Source organism: Macaca mulatta, chromosome 16 (assembly GCF_049350105.2).
Source record: "Macaca mulatta isolate MMU2019108-1 chromosome 16, T2T-MMU8v2.0, whole genome shotgun sequence".
Taxonomy (NCBI): domain Eukaryota; kingdom Metazoa; phylum Chordata; class Mammalia; order Primates; family Cercopithecidae; genus Macaca; species Macaca mulatta.
The window spans coordinates 74855766-74879465 of NC_133421.1; the positions used below are offsets into that span (position 1 = coordinate 74855766).

The window sequence follows — 23700 nt, forward strand, 5'->3', positions numbered from 1 at the left end:
CTTTACTCTTTTGTCCCCTGTCATTGTACCATCCTCATTTTACAGAAATCAAAGCACAGAGGGGTTAAGTAACTTGCCCAAAGTCACACAGAGGGTAAGTAACAGAGTTGATATTTTACCCCAAGTAATCTGATTCCAGAGATTATACTTTACCTCCAGTTATGACTCCAACAGTTTTCATATTATTTTGAGAACTCTGAGAATTATTTTCAGAATTTTATATATATATATATATATATAAGTATATCAGACTATGTATATAATGGAACCACTACGCCTAGTAAATTTTTTTTTGTTTGTTTTTAGAGTCCCAAGAGACATAAGAGAGAAACTATTGGTTATTGGACATTCACCAAGTGTCAGTCATAGTTCTAAGTGCTTGTACATGAATCAGCTCAGTAATCTTAAAACCAAAACCAGAACCAAACAAACCGCTGCCCGCCCCCTGGGGAGGGTGCAGTGATTCTCACTCATCGGATGAGACAAAGGAAGCCCAGAGAGCTTCCATAACTTGCTTGAGATCCTATAGCTAGATGGCAAATCCAGGGCTCAGAGCCAGCCCATCTGGCCCGTGAGCAGCATTCTTCGCCACCAAGCACACCCCACTGCCAGTCCTTAACCCAGATATTTATTCAGTCCTCACAGCACATGAGTCATTTCCTAACCACTTGCTTTTCTCGTGTTAGCTGGGGAAACTGATGCTGACAAAGTTTAAACATTAGGTTGGTGCAAAAGTAATTGTGGCTTGCCATTTTAATGTGGCTTGCCATTTTAATGGCAAAAACCGAATAATTTGCTTAGTGCCATTCAATGATTTGGGGGCTGGCTAGCCAGGGAGCCAAAGCGTGTTACATCTGTTTTCACTTCCCCAGTCCTTAGTGGTGCAGTCTAAGGCTCGCCCTCTGCCACAGATCCTCCTCTCCCTCCTCGCCACAGCTCCTCCTCCTCCTCCTCCACCCTCTCTCCCTCCTCCTCCTCTCCCTCCTCCTTCTCCCCGGCCCCTCCATCCCCGCCCCGGGGCCCTGCCCTGCGGGTCTCACCTGCCGCTCGGCGGGGTCCCGGCGGGGGCCGGACAGTGCCCTCTGGCGGCAGGTGGGCGCCCGCGCAGCACATGCTAATAAGCCCGCGGCGCCGCTCGCGGATTGGCTGGCGCGGATTCCAGCTGCTTTCCAAGTTGGAGGCGCCTAGTTAGGGTCGGGGGGCCCGGCCCACTCCCTCCCCGCCCAGCCGCCTCCCCGTCGACGCCCAGGGCTAGAGCGAGCCAGGCTGCCTTTCGAACTTGGGGGGCTTCTCCTCTTGTCTCCCACTGGTGCTCTGGCTGTGAATCCATCCAGGGGCCAGAATGAAAATCCGATACCAAGGCCGGCAGTACAGGCCGAGGATGACATTTCTCCAAAAGGTAACCCTGGTCCCTTACCTGGGCCCTGGGAGGCGGGCGGGGACCACATCTGGGAACCCTACGAGGACACGTGGGGCAGGAGTGGAGGGCACCCCTTTGGGTCGTTTTGTGCAGCTCAATTTCATTAAGTGACTGGTGTGAGTTGTGATAAAGACAATTCCATTTAGGTTTGCAAGCTGCGTCCTGGGCCTGGAGACCGAGACAGTGATCCACCGACTGCAGTGCAGGCGGCCCACCCCAGCTCTGAGTCACATAAGGTAACCCAGACAGCCACCTACGAATTTAAAGCTCCTATAAGTTGCCCTTTCTGGATCTAAAGTGTGATATTTGAAAGTTAAAAACGTATCTCACACACATAGATCTTAAAAACGTATCTTACACCACAACCTACTCACAGATGCAAAGGCAGTGGTCATGGTCTTCCATTGCTTGGGGTCCTGGGGCTAGGTTTGAGGTTGAATGTCAGGGTTTCCTTTGCTATAACCTCATTCTGCACCACGTGCTCTCTGTCAGCCAGGCAGCCAATGTGGACTTGGAGGCTGGCATCTGCTGAGCACTGCTCGAGGTACCAGGAACACAGTGATGAGCAAAATGAGCATGGCTCCTGCCCTCAAAGTCCCTTGAGGCTAAGTGGCCCACCCAAGGGCAGCTTAACAGTGCCCAGCCTTGGGGGATGTGGGCTGATGGAGGACTGGGCCCACCACAAGGTACCTTAGGGTGCCCCCAATCAAATATGTCTTTTTTTTTTTTTTTTTTTGAAACAGAGTCTCACTCTGTCACCCAGGCTGGAGTGCAGTGGTGCGATCTTGGCTCACTGCAACCTCCACCTCCCAGGTTCAAGCGATTCTCCTGCCTCAGCCTCCTGAGTAGCCGGGATTACAGGTGTGCACCACCACACCTGGCTAATTTTTGTATTTTTAGTAGGGCGGGGTTTCACTATGTTGGCCAGGCTGATCTCAAACTCCTGACCTCAAGTGATCCGCCCCCGTCGGCCTCCCAAAGTGCTAGGATTACAGGCATGAGTCACTGCACCTGGCCAAATATATCTACCTTCTAGAAGAGCGAAGCTCCCTCAGCCAGCCAATGGCAGAGCTGCAGGTGAATGACATCAGACGGTGTCGACATCCCACCCAGCATCAGGGACTTACACGGGAAGTGCCTGAGCCTCTCTGCTCAGGGGGTTTTCTCTGGTCATAGGAACATGACTGCCACACATGTGGCCAGAGTGCCAGGGAGTGGATGCCCCCTGGATCAACCTGCAACTGATAGCGAAAAATAGTTGCTTGATAAAAAGTACCAAGCTTCCTCCCCGCCCCCCGGGGGGGCTCTTCTGAGGGTGTTCTACGTTGTTTCTCCCAAAGGCTCCCAGTAGGGCAGAACTCAGGTGGCCCACAGGGGTTGCTGCTCATGAATGAGCCCTGTGTTGCCCACCTTACTTGCCCCGTCCCACCTCCCCAGGCACCAGCCGCTTTCGGGGATCAATCTTCCCACCCATGCGAAAGGGTAGTTCAATTATTATCTCCATTTTACAGGTAAGGAAACTGAGGCTGGTAAGGACTAACACTGGAAGAACTGTTGACATGATACAGAAAAACTGGTCTCACTACAATTGTAGAAACATTATTTATTTTCTTATTATTATTACTATTATTATTATTTGAGGCAAAGTCTGACTCTGTTGCCCAGGCTAGAGTGCAGTGGCGTGATTTCGGCTCACTGCAGCCTTGACCTCCTGGGCTCCAGTGATTCTCCCTTCTCAGCCTCCCAAGTAACTGGGACTACAGGCAGGCACAACCATGCCTGGCTCATTTTTCTTTTTTTTTTTTTTTGTATTTTTAATAGAGATGGGATTTTGCCATGTTGCCCAGGCTGGCCTCAAACTCCTGAACTCATGTGATCTGCCTGCCTCAGCCTCCCAAAGTGCTGCGATTACAGGCATGAGTCACTGTGCCCAGCCAGGAGAAACATAAAATTAAGACTGTGGTGAGAGGGAGCTTCCGATTCTACATGAAGAGTTGGGGTAGTCATCTATGAAGAGAGAGCCTTGAAGCTTGGAGGATCCTGAGGCTTCCGCTGGGCAGAGGAAGGAAGACCGTGGCTGCCGAAGCACAGCGATGTATGAGTCTGGCGTGTCTGAGGGCACGCTGATTGCTGTTCGCTGAGCATAGAGTACAAGGGGAGTGTGAGGTGGGACAGGCAGGCAGGGATGGAAAGGAAAGGTCTATGCCTTACAAAGGTGGTGCTATTTTTCCCCAAAGAGCAGGTGAGTGAAGTGGCCAGATTTACATTCAAACGAGGACTCTAATAGAAGCCAGAGGAATGGATGGGATATATTTCTTTCCCTGAGCCGAGAGAATTCACTCAGTGTCTTTCTGTGCTGTCTGCAACTCCAGTCACCTAGGAAATGACAGCTTTTCATGGGGTCAGAGGGAGTGGTGCTGGTCAGAAGGCCCTTCTCCTGTGATTGTCGAGGCTTTCACACCTATCTCTCCTATGATGTCCCAGCCTCAATGCAGCCTTGTGTAGGTATGTCTACCAGCCAAGCTGACGCCAACCAGCCAAGCTGATGCCCACCTCTGATGCCTGGACTTGTTTAAAATGTGGTGGAGGCTGGGCATGGTGGATCATGCCTATAATTCCAGCACTTTGGAAGGCTGAGGCAGGAGGATGGCTAGTGCCCAGCAGTTTGAGGCCAGCCTGGGCAACAGAATGAGACACTGTCTCTACAAAAAAAAAAAAAAAAAAAAATTAGCCAGGTTTGGTGGTGCACACCCATAGTCCCAGGTACTCGAGAAGCTGAGGTTGGAGGATCGCTTGAGTCTAGGAGGTCCCGGCTGCAGTGAGCTGTGATTGCACCATTGCACTCCAGTCTGGGTGAAATAGTGAAACACTGTCTCAAAAATACATACGTAGATTTTTTTTTTTTTTTTAATGTGTAGAAGGAGATGAAGAATTCCCCTGTCCAGCGGCTCTGCCTGGGGGTGTTAGCTGGTGACACATAGTGAACTAAACAGCAGGGCTGGGCAACCTGCTGTGGCCTCCAGCACATGCAGGCCTCTTGTTTCAGCCTAGCCTCTCATTTCCTGTGTTCCCACAGCCCTGACCACCTGCGGCGAGGTGGAAAAAATTTCCATCTGGACTTCTAAAATGCTTTCCTATTTGACTTAAGGAAAACTCGGGGATGTGAGGGTGTTCTTGCAGCAGATGGGGTTCCAGGAAGAGAGTTGAACTTAGATGAGGGCTACAGGAAGGAAGGGTCTTAATAAGGCTTGGGCAGAATTTAGAATTGCTTGTGTCATTGGTTCATTCCTCCATGTAACAGACATTTATTGGGCATCTACTATGTGTCAGGTATAGTTAGGCACTGTAATAACACAGACTTCAGGACCTTCAGGACACAGTCCCTGTTCTCAAGTGACTTGTAGTCTAGTGGTAGGAGATGGCCACGTGTATCAACTCAGTGGCATGGCGCAGGTGCCATGCAGACAGCTGGAGGGTAAAGAAGGTGCTTAAGTGTGGGCCTTCACTTTATCCTGGGTGGAATGTCAAGAAAGCGTTCTGAAAGATATAGTGGTGATTTCTCTGGGTCTTGAGGATGTGAGGCTGTTCTTAGGACAGATGGGGTGCCAGGAAGAGAGTTGGGACAAAGGTAGAAGAGGAACGTGAACTTGGCTTGGATCTATTGTGTGTCAGCTGTTGGTCAGAGCCAGATGGTGATGTCCAGTAGGCAATTATGTGTCTGGAGGCAGGGCCTGAAAAACCTGGGAGACACATTAAACGGGTCATTGAGAATGTAATAGAGATGAGAGACGTTTCTGAGGCTGGGTACAGTTAACAGGGCATATTAGACTTGGGCATTTGGACTGTGGCTGGCAGTGCTATAGTTGGGATGTGAGTTGCCTACTAAAAAAAAGAGCACAATGGTTTGGGGTCACTATTTACATCTCTGCACAGCAAACCCATAATTACGATTGTCTTCCAGGAAGCCTGCTCTGGATTACAGGAAAGTTCTAGTCCCCGAAATCTTGTAGAGCGTGACGCCCACTTACTATGGGAAGAAATCGTGACTATGGGATGGATGGAATATTGAGACTATCACTTTCTGATACTTTTAGTGACTGTCTGAGTTCTTTAAAATGTTCAATGTTATACCTCACTCAGCTGGAATCTGAGAGGGGCAATGCTAGGCCTGTGATGGGATCAGAGAGAGTCCAATGATGACGCTTTTTTTTTTTTTTTTTTTTTTCCCGATGGAGTGAAGCGGTGCGATCTCGGCTCACTGCAACCTCCGCCCCTGGGTTCAAGCGATTCTCCTGCCTCAGCCTCCTGAGTAGCTGAGATTACAGGTGACTGCCACCTCACTTGGCTAATTTTTATATTATTAGTAGAGATGGGGTTTTGCCATGTTGGCCAGGCTGGTCTCGAATGCCTGACCTCAGGTGATCCACTCGCTTTGGCCTCCCAAAGTGCTACGATTATAGATGTGAGCCACTGTGCCCGGCCCGGTGATGGCCCTTTTGTGCAGCATTTGTTTGAGGCCTCAGGAAATAGTTGTGGAGAAGTCAGGATTCTGGGAGAACTGGGCAGCTGTGGTCTGGTCAACAGTGGTGGGGTGGGGTGGGGAGGTGAAGGTATGGGGAAGGACCGGGGGTCTTCAATGTGTCTCACGAAAGGAGATAGCTCAGAAGGGATGCACGCTGGACAGAAGAAGGGGTGGCCTGGAGAAAGGCCACAGCTGCACCCTTCCTGGGGAGCTTGAATATCAAGGTGGGTTTTCTCCCGTCGTGAGTGGACACCAAGATCACCTCTTGAAGACCATTCCGGACCCAAGGAGTCAGTCATATTTTTTGTAGTTTAGATTTATTACAATTTAAAAAGGAATCCCTTAAGTGAATTTGCATGGGAAATGGTTGGAGGAAGATTATTCTGTCCCCTCACGGGAAGACTCCTAAAAATGTTCACGACACAGACTCCCCTCTTCCCAGCAAATCCCTCCTTTGTGTAAAGAGACGCCATCGCTGGAAAGCCCCTCTTGATTGTGCTTTTAGAAATAACTCCTGTTAATCTTCTTTGAGGGGTAGTTGCAAATTCTTCAGAGATTTTTTTTTTTTTTTAAACACAAAGGGAAAGAAATGGAGTGACTGTCATTTTTATCAGAGAAGTTTAAATTTCTAACTGGCAAAGTAGGTACAACTCCACCATCCGCCATTTAGCTGCCTCTGCCTCACTACTAAGGAGATGGTTATTTCACCCGATGAAGTACTGTATTTATAATCTGAAAAGTTATGACTGAAAGGATGAGGATGCTTTAAGCCCTGCCATCAGAAACTAGCATAACAGAGAGAGAGAGAGAGAGTGTGTGTGTGTGTGTGTGTGTGTGTGTGTGCATATGTGTGTGTGTGTGTGTGTGTTGGGGAGGAGGGGACCGTTGACTGCTGCTGAAAAGAATCACTCCAGCAGCCTTGGCTCCTCAGTCCCCTGGCCATCCCAGGAAGAGCAGGACCACCTCTCAGCATCCCCCAATACAGTCGGGGGTTGTGCCTTTGCTCCCCTCTCTGCTGTTGGCCTCATGGCTGACCCAGTGGCCAGAAACACTGCCAAGCCCTGACACTGCAGAAAGCCAAGGACTGTGGCTCCAAATCAAGCTGAAATGAATAGCTTTTGTTCCAAAACAATTCTGTGAGCCAAGAAAGTGTCCATGCAGATAAAGCTTGCAGTCAGTCTTGCACAAGGAGCCCCAGCCGTGTTTTGTATGCTGTCTGAGCGGCTGGCGCTGTGCCCGGAATGCTGAGTGGTAAGGCTCTCCTCAGAGCCTTCCCTGTGCACCTGATCTTGGTCCATTTCTTGAGATTGTGGTTCAGCTGCAAATGCTTGTTTAGCAACAGAGATTGAAATAGGAAATCCCTTTCCTTAGTATTGGCATAAGACATTGTTCCATACTCTTTCCCTCCTTGGGAAGATTGGAGCCTTCTAGCTTCAGGAGCAGGCTGGCTGAGAGGGAGGGGGCAATTAGGATTTTTCTGATTCAGCTCTCTTCTGATATATCCAGGTTAGTCTACAGCTCCTTCCTATCTGCCTGGCCATATCATGGGCTCCTTCCCAAGTTCACTTTCTCTAGGAAGCATTTATTGACCATCTGTCTTAGTCCATTTTCTGTTGCTATAACAGAGTGTTTAAGATGGGCTAATTTAAAAAGAAAAGAAGCTTATTTGGCTCACGGTTATGGAGGCTGGGAAGACCAAGGGCATGGTGACAGCTTCTGGTAAGAATTTCTTTTTTCTTTGAGACGGAGTCTCGCTCTGTCACCCAGGTGTGCAGTGGCCCGATTTTGGCTCACTGCAAGCTCCGCCTACCGGGTTCACGCCATTGTCCTGCCTCAGCCTCCCTAGCAGCTGGGACTACAGGCACCTGCCACCATGCCTGGCTAATTTTTTGTATTTTTAGTAGAGATGGGGTTTCACCGTGTTAGCCAGGATGGTCTCGATCTCCTGACCTCGTGATCCACCCGCCTTGGCCTCCCAAAGTGCTGGGATTAGAGGCGTGAGCCACTGCGCCCGGCCCCTGGTAAGGGATTCCATACTGCATTATAACACGGCAGAAATGTGGAAGGGCAAGTGAGTGCATGCCAAAGAGACCTCAGGGCACTAACTCAGTTCCTTGGAAATGATCTCACTCGCAAACAGCATTAATCCATTTATGAGGCTCTACCCTTATTACCTAATTCCCTTTTAAAAGGCCCCACCTCTCAATACTGTTACATTAGCGGCTAAGTTTCTAACACATGGACTTTTGGGGGACACACTCAAACCCATAGACGCAGCCTGTGATCACAGTCCCTTTTCAGCGCCTGTGCAATTAGGATCTGTATGATTCACATGAGACACACTTTTATTCTGTGCTGTGCATTGATCATCTCTGTCTGTATACTTTATCACCCCAGCTCCCAGAGGACGACGATTATGCTATTTATTTGTAGCAGTCATACCACTGGATCCATAAAAAGTATTCAATTAAATATCTCTCTTTGCATTAGGTTGTCTAGCTGAGTTTTTCTTATGTGTCTTTACTGACTGGTCCCTAGAAGGCATATTGTGACAACGATAACTTCTATCACTAACACTCTTACCCTATTGTCACTGTTCCTATATTGCCCGTAGGGATTATACAACTATTTCACACTCATTATTTTCATTTGATCCCAACCACCCATTTAAATAGAGGGAGCAGATATTAGATGTTTTTTTCCCTAGTGGATGAAAATACTAAGGTTCAGAGAGGTCAATTAACTGGCCCAGTGTCACACAGCTGACATGATCTATTTTTCAATTTCACTGAGGCTAGAAAAACTAGTGATCTCATTCAGAGGACGGCTACGTGCATATATGTTAAAAAGACTTTGTGAACTGAGGGCTCATACAATGCTGCATAGAATTATGATTAATGGCAGAAAAATAGCTACTGCAAGATTGAAACAGTTCAATGAAGACAGAGCAGTATGTATGGATGGCTCTGGATTTTATTGATAAGAGCCAAAGAGTTGATTACATTTGAGGGGCCCTCCAGGTGCAGATGTGTAGCAGGCAGCGGGAGGTGACTCTGAGGAGGGTGGCAAGGACAGAGTAAATGGGTGAGAAATGACCTTCATTCTTACTGTAGGTCTCCTGTATACCCTGATATTTCCTGTCTCCATTCCTTTGCTTCTCTTGTACCCTCATCTTGGGATGCCTCTCCTCACACCAGAGCTTGAGGCTGTATTTCCAGTTGTCTCCTACACATTTCTGTGTATGTGTTCCAGAGCACAGCACAAACAAGTTTTTCTCTTTCAAAACAGGCTCCTTTCTTTTGTGTTTCCTATTTTAGATACTGACTACCACTATTGGCTTGGCAGAGAGGTAGGAAATCTTGGAATCATATTCTCTTGCCTTCACCAAATTGTATATACTATCAACTAAGTTTCAAGCACACAAACTTTTGGGGGTCACATTCAAACCACAGGACCATCCCATGATTGCTGTCCCTTTTGAGCTCCTGTGCAATTAGGATTGCAGTGTCTAAGTACACGAGACTCATCTATAGTGCTTCTAGTGACCATGTTCTCTTACTTTTCCTCATTGCCTCTGCCTGAACTGCGCTCTCTCCTGCATGATTATTTCCCGCTGATACAGAAAGGTTTACTCCTCCTTTTTCTCTGCTTGGCCATACCATGGGTTCCAAGTTCACTTCCTCTAGGAAGTATTTCTTTTTTTTTTTTTTTTTTTTTTTGAGACGGAGTCTCGCTCTGTCGCCCAGGCTGGAGTGCAGTGGCCAGATCTCAGCTGACTGCAAGCTCCGCCTCCCGGGTTTATGCCATTCTCCTGCCTCAGCCTCCCGAGTAGCTGGGACTACAGGCGCCCGCCACCTCGCCCGGCTAGTTTTTTGCATTTTTTTTTAGTAGAGACGGGGTTTCACCATGTTAGCCAGGATGGTCTCGATCTCCTGACCTCGTGATTCGCCCGTCTCGGCCTCCCAAAGTGCTGGGATTACAGGCTTGAGCCACCACGCCCGGCCAGGAAGTATTTCTTGATCATCTGTCTTAGTCCATTTTCTGTTGCTCCAGCAGAATACTTGAGACTGGGTAATTTACGAGGAAAAGAAGCTTATTTGGCTCACAATTATGGAGGCTGGGAAGTCCAAGGGCATGGCTATAACCAGCTCATTGGTCTTTCATCTCTGCATGCCCTCCTTTTTTGCATCTATAATTTTGCACATCTAAAACCATCTATAATTTTGCAGAACAAGGCAAACTCTGCTGCCCCTCCATGAGAGCTTCCATTTGTCTATGAATGGCATTGAAGACCTATTGTGTCCTGGATCTATTTGCTCTCCCCTGCATACCATGCAGTTTTACCCTTTCGTGCCTTTGCACGTGCTTGTTCCTCAGCCTGAAATGCTCCTTTTCTCTGGAGCAGAAGCAGCAACTTCTTGCCAAATAGCCCATGTTCTCTGAGTTAGAATGAATGGGCCATGAGCAGAAGTGTTGTGTGGGTTTTCAGGCCGAAGCCTTGAAGGGCAAGTACCAATTCTCCATGTTTTTCTCTCTTCCCCTGCACAGTGATGGAGCACATGTGATGGAATGAGAAAGTCTAAATGGTAGCAGCCTAGAGAGCTGAGTCAAGACATCAAGGGAGGGCCCTGGACACTGCCCAACTTGACTTAGCATTTTCTTTTCTTTTCTTTTCTTTTCTTTTTTTTGAGACAGAGTCTTGCTCTGTCGCCCAGGCTGGAGTGCAGTGGCACGATCTCGGCTCACTACAAGCTCCGCCTTCCAGGTTCACGCCATTCTCCTGCCTCAGCCTCCCAAGTAGCTGGGACTACAGGCGCCTGCCACCACGCCCGGCTAATTTTTTGTATTTTTAGTAGAGACGGGGTTTCACGGTGTTCGCCAGGATGGTCTCGATCTCCAGACCTCATGATACACCTGCTTCGGCCTCCCAAAGTGCTGAGATTACAGGCGTGAGCCACCACGCCTGGCCGACTTATCATTTTCTTAAGAGAGAGAAACCCTTGTTGGGTTAAACCTGTGTTACCACAGCATAATCTAAATTATCCTGAGTAATGCATTCTTATTTTCTGCCAGTTAAAAATCTTTATCTTTTAAGTATCAGCTTAAATACTCTTTCTTTAAAAACCTTCCAGAACCAACCCACCCCTAGCCAGAACTGATGTCTTTTCTTTGTGCTTTCACAGCCTGTGTGACTTAAATCTGTTTGACACTTAATGCCTAGTCTTGTGGTCGGTCAGGTAGAGTTAGTGACACAATGAGTAAGAGTATGAATTCCAAAGCCAGACTGACTGGTTCACATATCAGCTCTGTCATTTACCAGCAGTGGGACTTTCGATGAGTTACTTAGACTTCCAAAACTTGGGTTCACATTTGTCCTTCCAGAACCTACCAGAGTGTCTGACACAATAATTATATTAAATATGTCAATAATGATGTTAAACAATACCTCCCTCTTTTTTGTCTTGCAGGTTGAACCATCAGTATAAAACATGCAGAACCAAAGATGGCGACCAAAATCCAAAGCCAGAGGGTCCTGGAAATCAGAGGGTCTTACAGCATAACAGGTAGTACAGGCCGTGGCTCAGGCTAGGCATGGAACAGACTGCAGTTCTCTCCTACAAATCAATCTAGACTGGACGGACAGTACTCTGAAGGAGGAAAGAAAAATGAATCTGATGTTACTTCTTGAAACCACATTTTCTGAAGTCACCATTTTTACGTATCTATCAACTCATCATTTTTATGTATATATCAATATGATTTTATGATCTTTTTTTTTCCTACTAATGTGATGAATTCCCTTGATTGATTTTAGAATATTAAATCACTTTTGTATTCCTGGAATAAATCCTAGATGGATGCTTGATTTTTTCTAATTCCTTAGCAAAAATGCTAATATTTTATTTAGGATTTTGCATCTGTATTCACAAGTGAGAATTTTTTTCCTCTCCTGACACCAACCAATTCTCCAACACAGACTGAGTGTCCTACAATTCAATTCAATTCTGACACTAACTACCCAGAGTTAGCATTAGCCTCCACAGATTTAAGGCCTCAGTCGCACAAGATTGTCCTAATCAGACCCCAGTTGCAAGTCTCGGGCCACCCATACTTCTGGGCAACTGGTTATAATTTGGGGGTTCTTATGACCACCTCCCACAGGCTTGGCAATTTGCTAGAATGATTAGTGGAACGCAAGAAAGTACTTAATTAATATTACTGGTTTATTACAAAGGATACAATTCAGGAAGAGCCAAATGGAAGCAATGCATGGAGCGAGGCAAGGGAGAATGAGCCCAGAGCTTTCCTGCCCTCTTCGGGCGCACCACTCTCCCAGCGCTTTGGTGTCTTCAGCAACCTGGAAGCTCTCTGAACCCCATCATTTAGAGGTTTTATTGGAATTTCATTACATAGGCATGATTTTTTTTTTTCGAGATGGAGTCTTACTCTGTTACCCAGGCTGGAGTGCAGTGGCACCATCTCGGCTCACTGCAACCTGCACCTCCTGGGTTCAAGCGATTCTCCTGCCTCAGCCTCCCGAGTAGTTGAGACTACAGGTGGACACCACCATGCCCAGATAATTGTTGCATCTTTAGTAGAGATGGGGTTTCACCATGTTGGCCAGGCTGGTCTTGAATTCCTGACCTCAAGTGATCCTCCTGCCTTGGCTTCCCAAAGTGCTGGGATTATAGGCAAGAGCTCTACATAGCCATGATTGATTGAATCATTGAACATTGGTGATTACTTCAGTCTCCAGCCCCTTGTCCCTCTCCCCTCCCCAGAAGTCAGTGGGTGGGTATAAAAGTTCCAACCCTCTAATCATGCCTAGTTCTCCTTTTTTCTGTTTTTTGTTTTTTTTTTAATTATTTATTTTTCTTGGCATGCAAAATAAGAGCTATTGTCTAGGTCTTTCTGGTGACCCCTTCATCCCGAACTACCTAGAAGCCTCCAGCCACTAGTCATTTCATTAGTATACAAAAGACACTCTTGCCACTGTGGAGATTTCAGGAGTTTTGGGAGCCATGTGCAGGGAACCAGGAACAAAACCTAAATATTTTTTCTTATACCACAATGATTGACGTTGGTCTGTAATTTTTTCTTCTTGTAATATCCTAGTCCAGTTTTTCTATCAGGTTATGGCCACATAAAAGGAGTTGGGAAGTATACTCTGTTTTTCTATTCTTTGGTAGAGTTTGTGCAAGTTTATGCAAGATTGGTATTGTTCTTTTTTTTTTTTAGAGACAGGGTCTCACTCTGTCACCCAGACTGGAGTGGCAGTGATGCCATCACAGCTCATTCACTATAACCTTGAACTCCTGGGCTCAAGCAATCCTCCCACCTAAGTCTCCTAAATACCTGGGACTACAGGTGCATGCTGCCATGCCCTGCTAATTTTTAAATTTTTTTGTAGAGGCGATGCCTCACTATATTGTCCAGGCTGCTCTTGAACTCCTAGACTCAAGTGATTCTCCTACCTCAGCCTCCCAAAGTGCTGGGAGTATAGGTGTGAGCCACCACGCACAGCCCATGATATTATTCTTTAAATATTTGGAAGAATTAACTGATGAAGTCATCTCGGGTTTGGAATTTTCTTTGTGAGCAGCTCTTGAATAGATTCCATTTTATTTATTAGATATTGGCTATTCAGATTTTATTTTTTTATGTGGGCTTTGGAAAGTTGTATTTTTCAAGGAATTTGTCTATTCTATCCAAGTTGTCAATATTTGGGTGTGAAGACAATAATATTCTCTTATCTTTGTTATATTTGTGGGATCTGTACTGATATTCCTTTCTAATATTGAAAATTTGTCTTTCTTGTTTCTGTTGATCAGTATTGTTTGGAGTCTATCAATATAAACAATATTTTCAAATAACCAACTTTTGATTTGGTTGATTTTTCTCCATTGTATATGTGTTTTCTATTTCTTTTCTTTCTTTCCTTTTTTTTTTTTTTTTTTTTTTTTTGAGATGGAGTCTTGCTCTGTTGCCCAGGCTGGAGTGCAGTGGCATGATCTCGGCTCACTGCAAGCTCTGCCTCCTGGGTTCACGCCATTCTCCAGCCTCAGCTTCCTGAGTAGCTGGGATTATAGGCGCCCGCCACCACGCCCGGCTAGTTTTTTGTATTTTTAGTAGAGACGGGGTTTCACCGTGTTAGCCAGGATGGTCTCGATCTCCTGACCTCGTGATCCGCCCGCCTCAGCTTCCAAAAGTGCTGGGATTACAGGTGTGAGCCACTGCACCCGGCAGATTTGTTTTCTATTTCACTGCTTTATAATCTTTATTACTTACTTCTATTTTCCTTAGATATAACTGACTGTTCTTTTGTTCTTAAACTAAAAAAATAAATCATTGACTTTCAGCCTTTCCATTTTTCTAATATATAAATTTTTAAGGTTACAAATAGCTCTCTAGTCCCTACATTAGCTGCATCCTATGAGTTTTTAGAAATTATGTCTTTTATGGGGTCACATTCAGTTCAAAATATTTGCTAATATCTGTCTGGATTTCTTCTTTAATCTATGAGTTATTTAGAAATTTCCAGGCCGTGGATATTATCTTTTTATTATTGACTTCTGACTTAATTTCATTCTGGTCAAACAACATTCTCTGAATGATTTCAATGTTTTGAAATTTGTTGAGGCTTTCTTTATTGCCCATCATATGATCAATTTTGATACGTTTCACGTACACTTAAAAAGCAAATTCACACATGCCTGTAATCCCAGCTACTTGGGAGGCTGAGGCATGAGAATTGCTTGAACCTGAGAGGTGGAGGTTGCAGTGAGCCAAGATTGAACCACTGCACTCCAGCCTGGGCAACAAAAGCAACTACTCCATCTTAAATAAATAAATAAATAAATAAATAAATTCTATCATTATGGGTACAGAATTTGATATATATATAACAACTAAGTCAAGTTTGTTAGTTGTGTCATTTAAATCTTCTAGATCCTTACTGCTCTATTTTCTTGTTCTGTAAGTTACTGAGAAATGTATGTTACAGTCTTCCATTATGATTGTGGATTTGTCACTTTCTTCTTTGAGTTGCTTAATTTTTGCTTTATGTATTCTAAAGTTATAAGTCATATAGATTTGTGACTTGATATCTACTAGTTGGATTGACCATTATAATATGTACCTTTTAATTTGTAGTAATGCTTTTTGCTTCAAAATCTTACTTCATACTGCTATAGATATGCCTGGTTTCTTTTGTTAGACTTTTATAGTCTATCTTTCCTTTTCCTTTTTCTTTAATCATCTGTCTCCATGTATTTAAAGTGTCTCTCTTAGAAGTTACATATAGTTAGGTTTTGTGTTTTTTATTCAGTATGATAATCTTAGTTTTTTTTGTTTTGTTTTGTTTTAGACAGAGTCTCGCTCTGTCGCCCAGGCTGGAGTGCAGTGGCGTGATCTTGGCTCACTGCAACATCTGACTCCCTGGTTCAGGTGATTCTCCTGCCTCAGCCTCCTGAGTAACTGGGATTACAGGCACGCACCACCACACCCAGCTAATTTTTGTATTTTTAGTAGAGATGAGGTTTCACTGTGTTGGCTAGGATGATCTTGATGTCCTGACTTTGTGATCTGCCCACCTGGGCCTCCCAAAGTTCTGGGATTAGAGATATGAGCCACTGTACCTAGCCAATCTTAGTCTTTTTTTTTTGAGTATTTTGTCTATTTACATAATAGTAAAGTAATTATTGATATAAAGTTGTGTTTATTCTTACTATTTGTTTTCTGCTTGACCATCTGTTTTCTGTTGTTTTTCTTCTTTCCTGCAGTCTTTTGGATTAATAAAATATCTTCTATCATTCTACTCTCTACCTCAAACTTGTTAGTTATGCAGTTTTGTTACATGTTCTTTTTCTTTAGCTGTTATCCTAAAGATTAAACAACATGCAATCTTGACTTATTTCTGTGTAATACAAATTATTACTTTTACCAGTTCCCAAAACATTTAAAACTTTAGGAAACTTTAGTTTTATTTATCCCCTTCCTCATTTTGTGTTGTTTAGTTCTACACATATATTTAAATTCCATAAGACATTATAACTATTGGGTTGGCAATAAATATTCATTCATAATTACCTATATATTCATCTATTCTGGTATTTTTTCTCTTTTTTGAGAGACAGGGTCTTGCTCTGTCACCAAGGCTGTACTGGTGTGGTAGCACAATCATGGCTCATTGCAGCCTCAACCTCCTGGGCTCAAGCAGTCTTCCCACCTCGGCCACCTAAGTAGCGGGGACTACAGGCATGTGCCATTATGCCTGGCTAATTTTTAAATTTTTGTAGAGGTGTGGTCTCACTATGTTGCCCAGGCTGGTCTCAAACTCCTGGGCACAAGCAATCCTCCCACTTTGGCATCCCAAAGTTCTGGGATTATAGGTACTCCTGGCCTATATATATATACATATATATACATACACACACACATACACATACACATTTTAATTGAAATATATATATACACGTTTTAATTGAAATATGGTATTCACTCAGAAAACATGTACAGATCAATACATTTTCACAAACAGAATGTGGTACATATATTTTAAAACATTAAATTCTGTTTAAAGAAGCAAAATTTTGTATTTTAGGAACACATTACTTACTGTTCAAACAGATGGTTTCCTGAGGAAATGTGTATGACTTCACACTGTGGGGCTGTCTTTGTCAGCCCTCCCAGATCGCCCCATCTGTGACTTGATTTTTTTTTCTCCTTGTCAAGGTGTCCTCCTCAATTCAATTCACCTCTGCTTCAGGCCAACCGAGACAGTGTCCTTTTGTCAACCTTCTGGCTTCCTGTGCCCTGAGGGATGGAAGCCTTTCTCCACAACCCCCATCAGCTTCTCTTTCTGCTGATCTGGAGACCTGCTGTCATTTGTGGCTGCTCTGAGACATGGCCTGGTCATGGGGATAGAGCCTCCCTTGGCACCATTTGTTAGCTGTGCTTTAGCCTCCTGTGGAGATTACAACTGGAAAGGCTGGAGACACTGATAACTGATTCAGCAACAAGAGCTTGAACTGTATGGAAGGAAAGACTGAATATTACAATTTTAGCAGTCATTGGGGAAGCCGGGCAGGAAGATCATTTGAGCCCAGGAGTTCGTGACAGCCTGGGTAACAGCAAGACCCTGTCTTATTAAATTTTAGTAATAATAAACTGAATTATGGACAAAATGAAGTTAACAAATGTTTTTTAGCAGTTACCATTCCTTAAGCGCCTACTGTCAGGTGCTCTGCCAGAAACTTCTATAGAGCATCTCATGAATACTCAAAACAATTCTGTGAAGAAAATATCATTACTATCTGATATGGTTTGGCTGTGTTCCCACCCAAATCTCATCTTGAACTGTCGTTCCCACAATCCTTACGTGTCATGGGAGGGACCCAGTGGGAGGTAATTTAGTCATGGGGGTGGTTACCTTCATGCTGTTCTCATGATAATGGGTGAGTTCTCACGAGATCTGATGGTTTTATATGGGACTTTTCTCCTCTTGCTCTACACTTCTCCTTCCTGCTGCCATGTGAAGAAGGATGTGTTTGCTTCCATTTCCACCATGATTTTAAGTTTCCTGAGACCTCACGAGCCATGTTGAACTGTGAGACAATTAAACCTCTTGCCTTTATAAATTACCCAGTCTTGAGTATGTCTGTGTTAGCAGTGTGAGAATGGATTAATACACTATCCAACTTCAAATAAGGAAGTGGAAGCTCAGGGAAGCAATTTGCCTAAGGTCACACATCTAGTAAGTGCAGAGAGTGTTTGGATCAGATTTAATTCATGCTCTTTGCTTAGGTCCAGTCACGTTTTCTATGCCTATCTCAGCTGCTGACACGTGACTCAGTTGCTCCCATTTTCCTTGGAAAAGCAGGAGCTGGAAAGGACCTTAGAGGTCATCCACATCAATCATCTCATTTCACCGATGAGGAAACTGAGACTTGGACCAGGTCAGTGGTTGTCATTCACACCCATGTGCCATCCATACCCACGTGCCAGTCACTCCAAACTATACACATTTCTCCAAAGGCATCTGGGTGTTCCCACCTCTCTGCTTTTGCTATTTTCCCTCTGCTGGAGGTCCCCTTTCTCCTCATTTCACACTGTTAATGATCTTTTCAGCTTCCAAGGTTCACTCCAAGCATCATTTCTCTCATCATCTCCTGAGTATCTGCAGGCTACACTCAGCAGTTTCTACCGTGCAGAGGAGAGTTACCACAGCACGCCTGAGACTGCTATCCTTAGAAAAGCCTGCTTTCAAGGTTGGCCCTTCTAAGGCTGGCATGTAGGAGCTTGGGTTTCAGGAGAGTTCCTATGATTCCCTGATAAGAGTGGTTCACTGTGCCTGGACTGTTTGTGCAAACAGTGTGGCTTATGTGAAACACCTGCTTTCCTTCTGGGAGTCTGGAATCTTGGTGCATGCTAGGCAGAGGTTGTCTACATGGCCAGCCCCCAGCAAAATCTTTGGGTACTGAGTCTCTAATGAGCTTCCCTGATAATAGACAACATTTCACACTTGTCACAGTGCATTGCTGGAGGAATTAAATGTGTCCTGTGTGATGCCACTGAGAGAGGCTCTTGGAAGCTTGCCCCTGATGGCTTCCAGACTTTGCCCCCATGTGCCTTTTCCCTTTGCTAATTTTGCTTTATATCCTTTCATGGTATAGAATAAAATAAATAGAAAGGGCCATGCATGGAACAAAGATGTTTGTGTGCCAGGGACTGAGAATTATGACTAACCCCAATTCAATAAGCCTGAGGTCCAATAAAAAGGGTGGTAGTGATGGGGGTTAGTCTAAGGCCTGAAGAAAGGGAGGGATGTTAACACTTTAAATACTGATAGTCAAATATGAAGCAGAGACAGGTGGTCGGTGGGATGGAGACCACTATAAACAAAATGTATGGTTTTTGCTATTTGGGAGTAAAAGGTAGCACAATTTCAGGACACTTTATTTATTTATTTATTTAGTTAGTTTTGAGACAAAGTCTTGCTCTGTCGCCCAGGCTGGAGTGCAGTGGTGTGATCTCAGCTCACTGCAACCTCCACCTCCAGGGTTCAAGCGATTCTCTTGCCTCGGCCTCCTGAGTAGCTGGGGTTACAGGTGCATGCCACCATGCCCGGCTATTTTTTGTATTTTTACTAGAGACAGGGTTTCACCATGTTAGCCAGGCTAGTCTTGAACTCCCGACCATCTCCTTGTTCTGATTCCAAGCTCACTATATGTTTCAATACAATATAAGAATCTAGCCTCCCATGTAGATCTTCCTACAGGAAAGAAACACACTGTTGGCAAATACAATGATCCAGTCTGACGGATAATTATATTTTTTCACTAGAAAGGAATTAACTCACTCTCCAGGTTTACACAACAACTTCTTTTAGTTTGGTTAGCATGTGTCCTCTGGATCCTGCTTACCTCTGTGTCAACTAATGGAACCAGCTTTTTGGCCCTACAGTGAGGCATAGGACACTGGAAGAAGACAGTCCAAGGCATTGTTACCCAGTCATCCCCAGTCAGGTCATGTTTGAAACTCCAACAGTTTAGTAATATACTAGTAAGTCAATTTGTAGCTCTACTTGAAGAAGGTTTGTGCCAAACAAGTTTCAGTAATGAAGCTATGTTGAATGATGTTCAAAACAATTGTTCTAAATTTTACTCTATAATGTCAGAGCAAGGTTCCAATGAATATCAATGCAAATATACAACACATTTAAATGGTTTTTAGTTACATTCTATTTATACAGTTAGAAAATATTGATCATGTCTTATTAAAATAGGTCCATCTAGGAGACCATGAACAAATTTCTAGGTTTGTCACTAACAATCCCTGAATCTACTGAATTTTAGAATTTCCTTGACACAATTCATATTTTTTCCAAATAATAATTTCCAGTTTTATAAATAACTGTATATTGATAGTGTTTGCTCAATAATATTGAGATGTTATTTACTGTTCATGATGTATGCAGGAGGAAGGCCAAGGCCAGGTTTTGTTCATTTCCTTTTCCAGGTGTTATATGGCTTATGGCACTTCACTAATTAGGAATCATTTTCTCGAACGTTCATAAAACGGAAACTATCCTTACCGAAATCCAGTCAGATGATTTCAAAAAAGTAGATCTGAAATGCCTTTTGAGAGCCGAGAGTGCCTTCTGAGCAGTCCTGTGCCCAGGTGAATGATTTATGTCAGCATTTTGCAAAATGTATTCTGGGAAAAACCACATGGGAGGGATATTAATAGAGTGTTACTTTAAAGTTACTGTGGTCAAAATGCTACAGAAACACCAGACTAAACAAAGTTAAGCAAGTTCATTACTGTAGGCCTTCTCTGAGCGATCTAATATTCTATTAACTGTGTTAAGAGACAGGCAGATCCCAAACTTCCTTCTTTCTCATTTTCTCCTTAGGAACACATCATGGTAAATGCTTCTTTATAGGGACTATTTCCCAACACAGTCTCATACAAGTGTCAGAGAAGGTGTATCAGTTTCACACATGAATAGTTTCCATTTTATGAATGGATAGTTTCCGTCTTTATGAACGTTCAAGAAAATGATTCATAATCAGTGAAGTGCCACAAGCCATATAACTCCTGGAAATGGAAATGAACAAAACCTGGCCTTGGCCTTCCTCCACCATACATCATGAACAGTAAATAACATGTCGAAATTATTGAGCAACTAACACCTGTGGTAAGTGGCTGCCCTGGTACAGAATCCAGGCCAGTATTCTCAAACTAGTAGTCTACACTCATGAGTCCCATTTCTCCTTGTAAGATTTTTTTTTTTTCTTAAGACAGGGCCTCATTCTGTCGCCCACGCTGGAGTGCAGTGGCACGATCTCAACTCACTGCAACCTCCGCCTCCCAGGCTCAAGCCTCAGCCTCCGGAGTAGCTGGGACTACAGGCGTGCACCACCCTGCATGGCCTTTGGTAAAGAGATCTTGATTTTGTCTTCACCCTCCTCTCCCACAGGGAGGACGTTAGGACCCTTTCTACCCCTGTACCTCCAATCCTCCTTCCAAGTGGCATTGTCTGCATAGTTCTTGTACTCCTCTTCCAGGGTCATAGTTCCTTATCTTTTGAACTAATCTTCTTCCCCATATCTGGTCACAATACTAAAGTGCATTTTTTGTTTTGTTTTAGTTACTTGACTGTTTATAAAATTGACAAGTCAGTCGCTCTCCTACATAAGGGAAAAATGGGTCCTAAAAAAATATATATATATATATATATATCTACAGGTCTCGCTGCGTCACCCAGGCTGGAGTGCAGGGGTGCCACCACGGCTCACTTGCAGCCTCGACCTTCCAGGCTCAAGCGATCCTCCCACCTCAGCCTCCCGAGCAGCTGGGACCACAGGCGCACACCACCACGCCCGGCTAATTTTTGTATTTTTTAGTAGAGACGGGGTCTCGCTATGTTGCCCAGGCTGGTCTCTAACTCTTGAGCTCCAGCGATCCTCCCAACTTGGCTTCCCAGAGTGCTGGGATTACAGGCGTGAGCCAATGCGCCCGGCCTAAATTAAATACTTTTAAGTTGCAGTGTCACCATTATTTTTTTCGAGCCTGTAGGGGTTATATAAAGGAAAGTCCAGAGCTTAGGCATTTGAGGGACCGATCTCGAAGTAGCACTTAGGCGAAAGGAATCCCGGCGCTACGGGCTTCAAGGTGGCCCCTCCGAAAAGCCTTCCACCCTGGCCCCCAATCCCTCGGCGTGCGAGTTCCGTGGAGAAGGCTCCGCCTGCGGCCCCAGAATCTGCATTAGGGGCTCGTGTCCACCCGGCAAGGCCTCCCCTGAGCCCAGAGCAGGGACCTAAGATGCGAGAAACCCTCCAGCAGACAGAAGCCCGCGAACTCAGCGCACTCGCGCTGCCTGAAGGAAGCCGGAAGTGGGCCGCCGGCAGAAGCCGACTTCCTGAGTTCGCATTTCCTCTCTAGGAATCCGGAGGTTTCTGCATCTCTATGGTCTGGGCCTCAAGCGGCGGAGCCTGAGGTCTCTGGTGCAAAGGAAAGTGGCCTCGCAGCGAGGAGGGGAAGGAGCATCGGTTCATCTCTTCGTGATCCCTTTCCTACCCCTTCACACTCGTGCGCACCTGGCAGTACCACCAGCAGAGTCTCGGAAATTGCTTTCATCACGATTTAACAAAATGAAGACACAGGAACACACTAGGACACCGCCAAAGTCAGCAAGTCTCTCTAGCATTTTTCCGGTAGTGTATGCACACATGCATTTAAAAATTTAGATGAAGTCTAACATTCATGCAATAACACAGCTGAAATGACTAGTAATAATAATAATAATAACCCAAAAATGTTTGACATTTGAAGTTCCTTTTGAGTTTGAACCCCAGGCTGGGTCTGAATGAGCTGGTCTCATCTCTCAGCACAGACCCTGCCCTCTGGTCCCTAGGGCCGCGGGCAGGAGAGACACACCTGTCCTTCCATGTGCTCCCAGGGCTCCAGCTGGCCCATCTGTTGATTCGAAGGTTCTTGCTAACCAACTTATATAGACTTTCTTTTTTTTTTTTTTTTTTTTTTTTGAGATGGAGTCTCGCTCTGTCGCCCAGGCTGGAGTGCAGTGGCCGGATCTCAGCTCACTGCAAGCTCCGCCTCCCGGGTTCACGCCATTCTCCTGCCTCAGCCTCCCGAGTAGCTGGGACTACAGGCGTCCGCCACCTCGCCCGGCTAGTTTTTTGTATTTTTTAGTAGAGACGGGGTTTCACCGTGTTAGCCAGGATGGTCTCGATCTCCTGACCTCGTGATCCACCTGTCTCGGCCTCCCAAAGTGCTGGGATTACAGGCTTGAGCCACCGCGCCCGGCCTGTAGACTTTCTTATCTGTATTTTCCACTCTAAAAAGGGATAGGGAAAACGATGCAAATACAAATAACTGTAGAATCTAGTAAAATTAGAATTGTCTAAGTTTATAAAACATATGGCATCCAACACAAATAAAGGTGTGGTGAAATTAGTTCATTCTGAGCAGACAGAATGTAAATATATGCCATCCTGTTGAAAAACTACTTGGCATTTTATATCAAAAGCCACCGTGACTCATGGGATCCCATCTGTGAAAATTTATCTCAAGCAAATAATGCAAGAGAAAGGAAAAGCTGTATTTTTGAAGTGATTCTGCAATGGACAACTATTGTTTTTGTTTGCCCAACATTCAGTTTTTCTTTTAATGATTTTAACAGTAGGATTTTTCTGTGGGAAACCTGCTAGCCCTCAATCCACTTCTGGGGTGAGCCCATGGCGCAGGTCTGGCCAATGAGAATATCCCAGCATGGCGAGGCAGTAAGACATGAAGTCAGGAGCCAGACTGAAGGCCCCCCAGTCCTGGCTCTGCTGCTTAACAGATGCATGAATGTCAGCTTGTTATTCAGCTTCTCTGACTCTCAGTATACTCATTTGTTGAATGGGCACATTAATAGTCCCCTGCCTCACAGGGTAAAAATTAAATGAATGAAGCAGGTATAATAATGCTCCTTACGTCCTACCATCATCAGTTCCTGCCTCTGTGACTCTGATCAATATTTTCTCTGTCTAGCACACTTTATCACCACCTTTCCTTTCTTTCCTTTTCTGTTTACTTTCCACATGTTGCAATATTATCTACTGCATTATCCTAGACATTTATTTTATATTTTTCTTTCCTACAGGGAATACCCCGAAGGTGGGACTGTGTCTTATTCACCTTTGTACTCTGGGTGCTTAACACTGTTCCCACCCCAGAAATGGTGCTCAAT

General features: G+C 44.8%; 2 long non-coding RNA genes across 2 annotated transcripts; one reads left to right on the forward strand and one right to left on the reverse strand.

Moving 5' to 3' along the window:
• The first annotated feature begins 1258 nt into the window (after positions 1–1258).
• LOC106994095 (uncharacterized) lies at positions 1259–17584 on the forward strand. The gene is made up of 5 exons (XR_013407097.1): positions 1259–1399; positions 1567–1656; positions 11411–11506; positions 15310–15389; positions 16677–17584. It is a non-coding gene; the product is annotated as an uncharacterized LOC106994095 (long non-coding RNA).
• LOC106994096 (uncharacterized) lies at positions 10598–21839 on the reverse strand. The gene is made up of 4 exons (XR_001440540.3): positions 20958–21839; positions 20038–20159; positions 16561–16972; positions 10598–11590 (listed from the first exon to the last, which is right to left on the reverse strand). It is a non-coding gene; the product is annotated as an uncharacterized LOC106994096 (long non-coding RNA).
• Positions 21840–23700: the final 1861 nt, after the last annotated feature.